The sequence below is a fragment of the Hyaena hyaena genome, unplaced genomic scaffold (assembly GCF_003009895.1).
Source record: "Hyaena hyaena isolate Hyena2069 unplaced genomic scaffold, ASM300989v1 scaffold_1444, whole genome shotgun sequence".
NCBI lineage: Eukaryota > Metazoa > Chordata > Mammalia > Carnivora > Hyaenidae > Hyaena > Hyaena hyaena.
The window spans coordinates 338,425-347,522 of NW_024082073.1; the positions used below are offsets into that span (position 1 = coordinate 338,425).

Here is a 9,098-nt window from a genome sequence, read left to right on the forward strand (position 1 = left end):
AGTAGATAAGAAGTGCTGCCACAGGGGTGGGTATCTACACTGTGCCTTGGTAAAAGGATTTGCAATCTAGAATAGATTTCAGGCTGAGTCTCAGTGTGGAAAGGTGATTTTGAGCTGAGTTTTCAAGGAATTGATGGATTAAGGATGGAGTTTTGCTAAGAGTGATCAAGACACATATAAGGCAGCCAGTGTAGACTAGGGAGGAGTAGGAACTGGGCTGAGAAGACAAGGCATATGAAGGGATGTGTATTGTCGACCTAACTTGACCATGATAAAGACTGACTCCAGATGAATAACATGTACTTGAGCAGAGGAATGGCAAGACTGATGGATGCTTAAAAACAATCATTTCCTGCTGGGGGTGTGAACAGTGTATGAGAGCAGACTGCATGAGATGGATGACAGTACCAAGGAGACTGGTGTGGAACTTATTTCTGGAATCCAGGTAAAAGACTCAGTTGGAGGGGATATAATTTGAAGAGAATGCTTACAGGACCTTCTTATGAACTGATGGTGACAGACAGGGATGAGACTGCTGTAGCCTTATGGTCATGGACTTCTGTGACAGAATGACTACTTTGAAACAAGTTGACCTCAGAGCTTGAGCTCTTGGGGGCAGGATCATTAATTAGGGGCAGATTAAATCCTGGACTCCAAGGGGTGGTAGAAGAGGGAGCTCTTCTAACCAGGGAATAGGAGCAGGCTCAAGGATATCTATATTCCTCATAGGAATTTCTCCCCTTATTATGGAGACACTTTTCATTTTTCTTATCTGTGCAGACACAGAAAGCCTCCATGCAGACGATCAGGATGTGGTGAGATAAGGAAACGTAGGGTCTAGTTGGCCCTTACCCTACTGTAAAAATTCCACATTTATACACTCTTTTTTTTTTTTCTAGGAGAGAGAGGGAGAGAGAGAGAGAGACAGCGTGAGCAGGGGAGGGTCAGAGAGAGAGGGAGACACAGACTCAGAAACTGGCTCCAGGCCCTGAGCTGGCAGTCAGCACAGAGCCCGACGCGGGGCTCGAACCCACGAACAGAGAGATCATGACCAAAGCGAAAGTCAGACGCTTAACCGACTAAGCCACCCAGGCGCCCCTACATTTATACCATCTTTAAGGGGAGTATACATTTGGGCTCTGTATCTGTCTGTTTAAGGTAGAGAGGGTTTCAATGGTGTAACAATTCTTCAATGATAGAATAAAGAATACATGAATAGGGGCGCCTGGTGGCTCAGTTGGTTAAGTGTCTGACTTCGGCTCAAGTCATGAGCTCTCAGTTCATTGGTTTGAGCCCCATGTTGGGCTTTGTACTGATAATTCAGAACCTGGATCCTGCGTAAGATTCTCTGTCTCCTTCTCTCTCTGCCCCTTCCCAGTTCTCTCTCACACATGCAAAAATAAATAAATATTTAAAAAAAGAATACATGAATAAGGAAACATAAGCACCTATATTAATTTTCTTGGGCTGCCATAAAAAGATGAACCACAAGTGGTTGGCTTAGGTGAAATTCATTGTCTCACAGTGCTGGAGGCTAAAAGTACAAGAGCAAAGGTGTTGGCAGGGTGGTTCCCTCCATGGGTGGTGATGGAGGATCTGTTCCACATCTCTGCTAGCTTCTGATAGCTTGCTGGCAATCTTTGATATTCTCTGGTCTGTAGATGTACTACTCTGATCTCAGCTCTTGTCTTTACATGGCCTTCTCCATGTGTGCATGTCCATCTGTGTCCCCAAATTTCCCCATTTTATGAAGACACAGTCATGTTGAACTAAGGCCCATTGTAATGGATTCATGTTAATTTGATCAACTGCAAAGACACTATTTTCTAGTAAAGTTACATCTGCACATACTGGGGGTTAGGACTTTGACATCTTTTGGGGGAATATAATTCAACCTATAATAGCACTCAATGTGGTTGAAACCGGATAGACTTTATCTCTCTGTCTATGGCCCTCATTACATATTGAGTCTTCTCTCCCATGACAACAATTGTCTCGTTGGAATTTATGCCTCTTGAGTCTCTGTCATGTGTGTGATCCTATGAGTATATGAACCTGTTCTTTTCCTCCCTAAAAACATCTTGTTGGTGCCTGTTGACCTCTTTATTGTATATCCAGACCAAAATTCTATCTACAGAGGTAAGACTCCCCAGACCACCCAGCTGGTCTTTATGTCTCTATTTCTATACCTCTATAGCACTGTGTAGCTGTCTAGTTCATATAGCTTGCCCTGATGGGGTGAAATTTGTCACACAACATAAACTGAGAGTAATGTGTTTGAAATTATTACCAAGAGCCCTTTTCATTCTGCTACTGACCTACTTCTCTTATCTGTTTTCTTTTCTTTATTGAATTAATGTTTTCTCCAGTTCTGAATCTCTACATAATCAGTATTCTATTTCTGCCTTTTTATCATGTACAACTTATACACATATAAATTATAATTTATATGTGATGTGAGTCATCCATGTTTAATATTATTGTAACCATTGTTTATATTGAGCCATTTTGGGGGGAAACAATTTGGTAAAAAGAATGAGGAGATGGCAATCACTGAAGGGATGGACTATATGAGACTTTTGTTTGTCCAACCTCAATTTAACTTTTCTTTCTCTCTTTCTCTCTTTTGCTCTCTCTCTCTCTCTCTCTATCTTTTCTTCTTTTCTTTCTTTCTTTCTTTCTTTCTTTCTTTCTTTCTTTCTTTCTTTCTTTCTTTCTTTCTTTCTTTCTTTCCCTCTTCAATTACTCTTTGAAGAACCATCCTTATCCCTAGTCTATGTAGTTGGTTAGGGTTGATAAAATCAGTAGCTTTATGAATGTGTCTCTCTCACTTCTAGGTAAATCAGAGTATCAGATTCTTATATGTTTACCAATCATGGAGTAATTATTTTAAGATATGCACCTGGCCCAATTTAGGTCAATGATTTAAAAAAAAAATTTTTTTTTAATGTTTTATTTATTTCTGAGAGAGAGAGAGAGAGAGACAGTGTGAGCAGGGGAGGGTCAGAGAGAGAGGGAGACACAGAATCCAAAGCAGGCTCCAGGCTCTGAGCTAGCTGTCAGCACAGAGTCCGATGTGGGGCTCGAACCCACGAACTGTGAAATCATGACCTGAGCTGAAGTTGGACACTTAACAGACTGAGCCACCTAGGTGCCACTGATTTTTATGCCTTTGAATTTTATTGTTATGACTAGAAAGAGAAATTCGCTTTTTCACCAGGTAGTATATAAGGGATTATCACTTAAACCAGGAGATGCAAGTTGATGCCATAAAGAGCCTAAAAAAAGTCAGTATTGCAGGTGGAAAATAGAATTTTGAGAAGAACAGGTTCTGATGACAAGATTTTCACTTAAAGACCAGCTATGACTGAAGTTACACCTGCCCATGAATTTATTCTTCTTTCTTTTCTTTTATTTTTTTAATATTTTTATTTAATTCTAGGAGAGAGAGGGAGAGACAGCGTGAGCAGGGGAGGGTCAGAGAGAGAGGGAGATACAGACTCTGAAATAGGCTCCAGGCTCTGAGCTGGCAGTCAGCACAGAGCCCGATGCGGGGTTCGAACCCACGAACCGCGAGATCATGACCCAAGCGAAAGTCGGACGCTTAACCGACTAAGCCACCCAGGCACCCCTATTCTTCTTTCTTTTAAATTTAAACCAGTTTTAGTTGGGTTTTGTCATATACAATAACAACAAAAAAGCCTAATACAGAAAGCAAAACCTTATCTGAGGATGTAGAGCCAACTGATGCCCAGGTCTTCATTGGTACGAAAGGGATTAGGCTGGAAAGAGGGAAACCAAATACATTTCTATTCTATGATGGGAATAAAAATATGGCTAAAAGAGTCTGAGGATATGGATTGGAATGATAATACAATATTGGAATTCAGAGTAAGATATTCTAGTTTCTAAGACAGTGACTGAGTAGATATTGGCATCATTTTGAACAATGGAATATAAATAGCTGGGAAATAGTAAATTACATTTTAGACTTTTTCAGGTTCTGGTTCCCATGGCTTATTTCATGATTAAATATTGATGAGAAAACCTACAGGTAATGGAGAGAAGGTACATAGAATGGAAAAGCCAGAGAAACATTTACTTGAAGTGTTTGTTTGCATTTACCTGCAGCAAAATAACTTTTGGAGAACTATTAATATTGATTATTCATCTTTGAGTCTCCAGATCTGGAATGATGCCTGGCACATATGGCTTTCACCTTTATCTGTCTCTAGAATAAATAAAAGCATAATGAATTAATGAGGTCTTCTCATGAATGTTTTTTTTTTTTTTTTTTTAAGTCAAGCCTCTTCTCATCTTTTGAATATATCCCATCTCCAAGTACTGGAAGCATCTTTCTAACGTCCTCACATGAGACCTCAGGCTGGTTGATCTGGATCTTATCACATATTTTATCCTCAATATTCTGATCACTTATTTTTTCACACCATAGCAAGGGATGTTAGGGGTTTAATGTGGATAAAACTTTTTAAGGTAGGAGGGCTTATAACTCCTTGGAGGGTTGCCAGACCAAATATGGGATGCATACTTAAATTTGAATTACAGATAAAGGATAAATCATTTTTTAGTAGAAGGATATCCTAAATATTTCAGGAGTCCTGCTTAAACTAAAGCATATTTATTTATTTAAAAGTAAAATTTAACTAGCACTTTTATTTTCTAACTATAGCAATCCTGTACTTGACTCATGTTTTCTCTCTTCTCCCCAGGATTTGATTAATGTCATGAGAAGGCATGTGTGGGAGACCAGGTATGGTCCTTTTTTATGTGAAGACAGAATTATAGCTATGAGAGTTATCTTGGGATCAGTAAGAATTAAAAAAATCACAGAGCTGGGGAATTGGGGAATTATATCATTTTAAATTTTTGATCACAGGTGAAGATTTTCGAAAGAATTTGGGTGGTAAGAGGTCAGAGCGTTAGGGCCAGAAAGAGCATGATTTCACTAACTTTAGTCAAACCTCAGTCTCTGCCTCAGCTTGTTTCCATATTTCATAGGTGCCTGTCTTATTTCAGGGAGGATCCTATCCTCTGTCTGCCAGACCCCCAAATTTTCCACAAAGACAGCTCCTTTGCATTTATTTTTCTCCCTGATGATAGAAGAAACAAGGTCTTTCTAGTGGTTTCATTTGGGCTTCAAAAAAACAAAAAAGACTCCAGTGTTGGGGAACAGTGGCTTTGGTCTTGGTGCCAATAATTAATTTCTACTTGTGTACACACTTTAGTAGCTTGTAGAAAATATGGCCTCTTTGTGTCTAAAGTGGCCTGCCCACATGGCAGCATCAAGGTCTTCCCAAACACATGAAATCCAAACCACTATTGATTTTATTGTCACAACTTCTACTTTTCCACATGTTTGTAACGTTTCCCCAGGGAATATAACCTCAAATGTTATTCTCTGGACATCTGTACTGGGATACCAGGTTTTGGAGACCCTTCAGATTCTTAATACAGAGCTCCAGACTGGATAACCTAAATCCCTCAGTAGCCACATTCTGGAGCTTCTTTACTGACCACTGTCTAGGAATTCACATCTCTGGCCTCTCCCTAGTGGAACCACTAGGGTGGCAGTGACTTCTTCATGTATCAAATACTTGATTTTTTTTTTAAAGGCATCAAATACCTGTTAAAGGCACCATTGTTTCACCTAGTTTTATTATTTTAAGAGGTAGAGAGTATTGGGTTTGTTTTGCCTTTTAGAAGGAAGAATGTGAGTTTCACTGAGGTGAAGACCCTTTCTAAAGACCACACAGAGGGTAAAGGGAATGGTAGCCATGGGCATATTTCTTCTGGTTGTAGCATCAGGGCTCTCTCCGCCTCCCTCCTCAGGATCTTCAGTGGAGAGGATTCAAGTGCATCAGTGGAGTGAAAAGTGGGGGAAACAGTGGTCTTACAGAGGTCAGACATGTGGGGTGACTGGTTTTTGTCTTCTCTAGGAGTGAGAGTTCAGTTTTGAAGAAACCAGACATTGTTTCCAAGAAAACGAAGAGTACATACCAAATTCCAGATCTGAAAGGGATGCTGCAAGTGTATAAAGGGAAGGAGAGTCAGAAGAAAGGTGTGAGTGTGCAATTCTTATAGTATCAGGGCAAAATGGGGAAGAGGTTGTGGTTTGTAGATAAGGATAAAAGAGAGGGTGTAAGCCTGACAAGTAAAGATAGATACATTGTGTGGGAGATGTGATCATATCTAAGGGGGGATGGTCAAGGTGTCTGAATCATCATCTCATTCACCAGTTGATAGCCTTACAGGGCCTCCCTACCTTCATTCTAGTAAAAAGCTAGGTATCAGTGTTTTATTCCTTTGCTTCTAACAATATCATTGAAACTTTTGTCATTTCAGAGCTGACAAGAGGTCCAGTGCTACTGGGGTAAGAAGCATTACAGGTTCTTCAAACTGCCACATTTGGATCTCTTTTTAGAGGCTGTGATTACTATCAGGTCCCATGATCTTAGCTTCATATGCTCCTCCCCAAACATGCATGCATACAGCAGTTCTTAAGTGTGTTATTCATCTCTGACCCAATGACATGAGTTCCTCCCAGTCAGTTCCCGATGTTCTGCCTCATGATGTCACAAGACACACCTGCTCTGTATCCTTCACCCAATCCTGTCATTTTACCTACAGTGGACATGATGCTGAAGCCAGTCAATGTTATTTTGAATATTACTATTTCTGCAGATAAAAGACAAGTGAAAGGTGTACAAGATATTTCACTTCAAAATACACATCATTGTGATCTCTCTTTTTGATGTCTTGGGCTGCCAACATTTCTCCTCAGGGAGGTATTACTGAGAAGTAGATGTGTCTGAGAAGATTGCCTGGATCATGGGAGTGCACGGTAAGCCAAGAAGCCCTAAAAGAAAAAGGAGTTTTGAGTCTGTTTTTGACCTGAGTGTACCTCATTCAGATGTTTACTCCAGATACAAACCTCAGTTTGGCTACTGGGTTATTGGGTTACAGAATGAATATGGTTATAAGGTTTTTGAGGACCCTTCCATCTCTGATTCCAAGGTCTTGACTCTTTGCATGACTGTCCCTCCCCATCGCATTGGGGTTTTCCTAGACTATGAAGCAGGCATTGTCTCATTTTTCAACATCACAAACCCTGGGTCACTCATCTACGAGTTTTCTAGATGTCAGTTTTTTCAGACTACATATCCATATTTTAATCCTTGGAATTGTCCAGGCTTTGTCATCCTGTGCCCCCCAAACTCTTGAATCTTCTTGGTCCCTCCCCACTTTTGTGTAGGCCCCTTGTCCTTGGGGATCATCTCCTATACCTGACCTCATCTGCACCATTCTGAAACCTCTTCCTTCCTTTCTCTATCTTTTATTTTAGAGTGTCTTTGGAAGTGAGGTGTCTGGGTGGCTCAGTCGGTTGAGCGTCCGACTTCGGCTCAGGTCATGATCTCACGGTTCATGAGTTTGAGCCCCGCGTCAGGCTCTGTGCTGACAGCTAGCTCAGAGCCTGGATTCTGTTTCAGATTCTGTATCTCCCCATCTCTCTGACCCTCCCCTGCTCGTGCTGTCTCTCTCTCAGAAATAAATAAAACATTAAAAATTAAAAAAACAAAGAATGTCTTTGGAAGAGTCTGCCAGCATTGCTGTAGAAAAGTACTGCAGAGTGGGTGGCTTAAACAACAGAAATTTCTTATCTCACAGTTCTGGAGGCTGGAAGTCTAACACCAAGGTGTCAGCAAAGTTGGTTTTTTTCTGAGGGCCATGAGGGAAGGGTCTGTTCTTTGCCTTGTAGATGGCTGTCTTCTCTCTGTGTCTATTCATATCACTTTCCCACTGTTGCGTGCCTCTGTGTCTAAATCTCCCCGTTTTTAAGGACATCAGTCAGATTGGACCAGGGCCTGTCCTAATTACATCATTTAACTTAATCACCCCTGTAAAGACCCTCTCTTTCAAAAGATCACATTCTGAAGTATTGGCAGTTAGGATTGTGACATATGAATTTAAGGGGAGCACAACTCAACAGTCTTTTGCATGTCCCTACCATGCAATGAAAGCTTGAACCTTTTTTTACGTAATATTTTGTTCTCATTAGAGAAGAATGGTTTTTTTTTCATATTCGTTTTTGTTTATTATTAGGAGAGGACGCTTGTTTGCAAAGGGAACACATCTAATCCCTTCTGTAGAAACACCGGTATTGCTATACCTCACCTGACATCTCTTTTCCTCATTCCCTCTGCTACTTAATGGAGTTAACAAAGGAAAGCTTATCAGTTCTATCCATGTGCATAAGACATAGGACAGTGCATAGGAATCTGTCATTTGATAGTGAATCCTTCAGAGTGTGTTGCTTTACCAACGGTGCTCTTTTATGTGACAGAGTTAAAGTAGATGTGCATAAATAAAATATTTACCAAGAATAGATTTTTGGTGCTCAGAGTTTCTGAGGTCAAATCTTGTCTCTTTACTTACAAGTTGTGTAAACTTGAACAAGTTACTTAGCACCTCTTGGTCTCATTTTCCTAGAATAAATATTGATGTTAAAGATTGTACCTACTTCCAAGGGTCACTCTGAGAAACTAAATTTTATAAGATGTGAAGTACTTATCTAAGAGTCTTACATGTAAAAATAAATATTTGTTATTGCTGAAAAAAATATGAGCTGTATAAATGAGGAACAATTTTTTGGTTTGGTTTGGGTTTGCTTTAATAAAATGATAATCGACTCCACTGAAGTCTCATTTCTCAGATCCCAAACTCCACCACAGACAGTATGAGTTTTCACGATGTGTCCTGTAGATAGGGTCATGTCTAGGCTCAGTTGTGCTTATGAAAGACAGCCTGGTTCAGCCCTTGTCCTTGTGGTGAAGCTCCAGAGTAAACCTCTGCATTTACCACCCTATGCACTCTTCTCCTCCTTCTCCCCCTTCCCTTCCCACTCCTCTCCCCATCCTTCTTCCTTCTCTTCTCCTTCCTCTTTCTCTTCTTCTCCCTCACCCTCCCCCCTCCTTGTTCTCCTCCTTCTTTTTCTTCTTCTTCCTCTTCTTCAGAATATGAAATGAAGAATAGAACTACCTAGGATAGTGCAGACACAGATTGCTCTTTTTTTTTTTTTT

The 9,098-nt window shown here is 40.4% G+C and overlaps 1 pseudogene; it reads left to right on the plus strand.

Moving 5' to 3' along the window:
• Positions 1-6,575: 6,575 nt before the first annotated feature.
• Positions 6,576-7,242, plus strand: LOC120225582 (annotated as a pseudogene).
• The last annotated feature ends 1,856 nt before the right edge of the window (positions 7,243-9,098 follow it).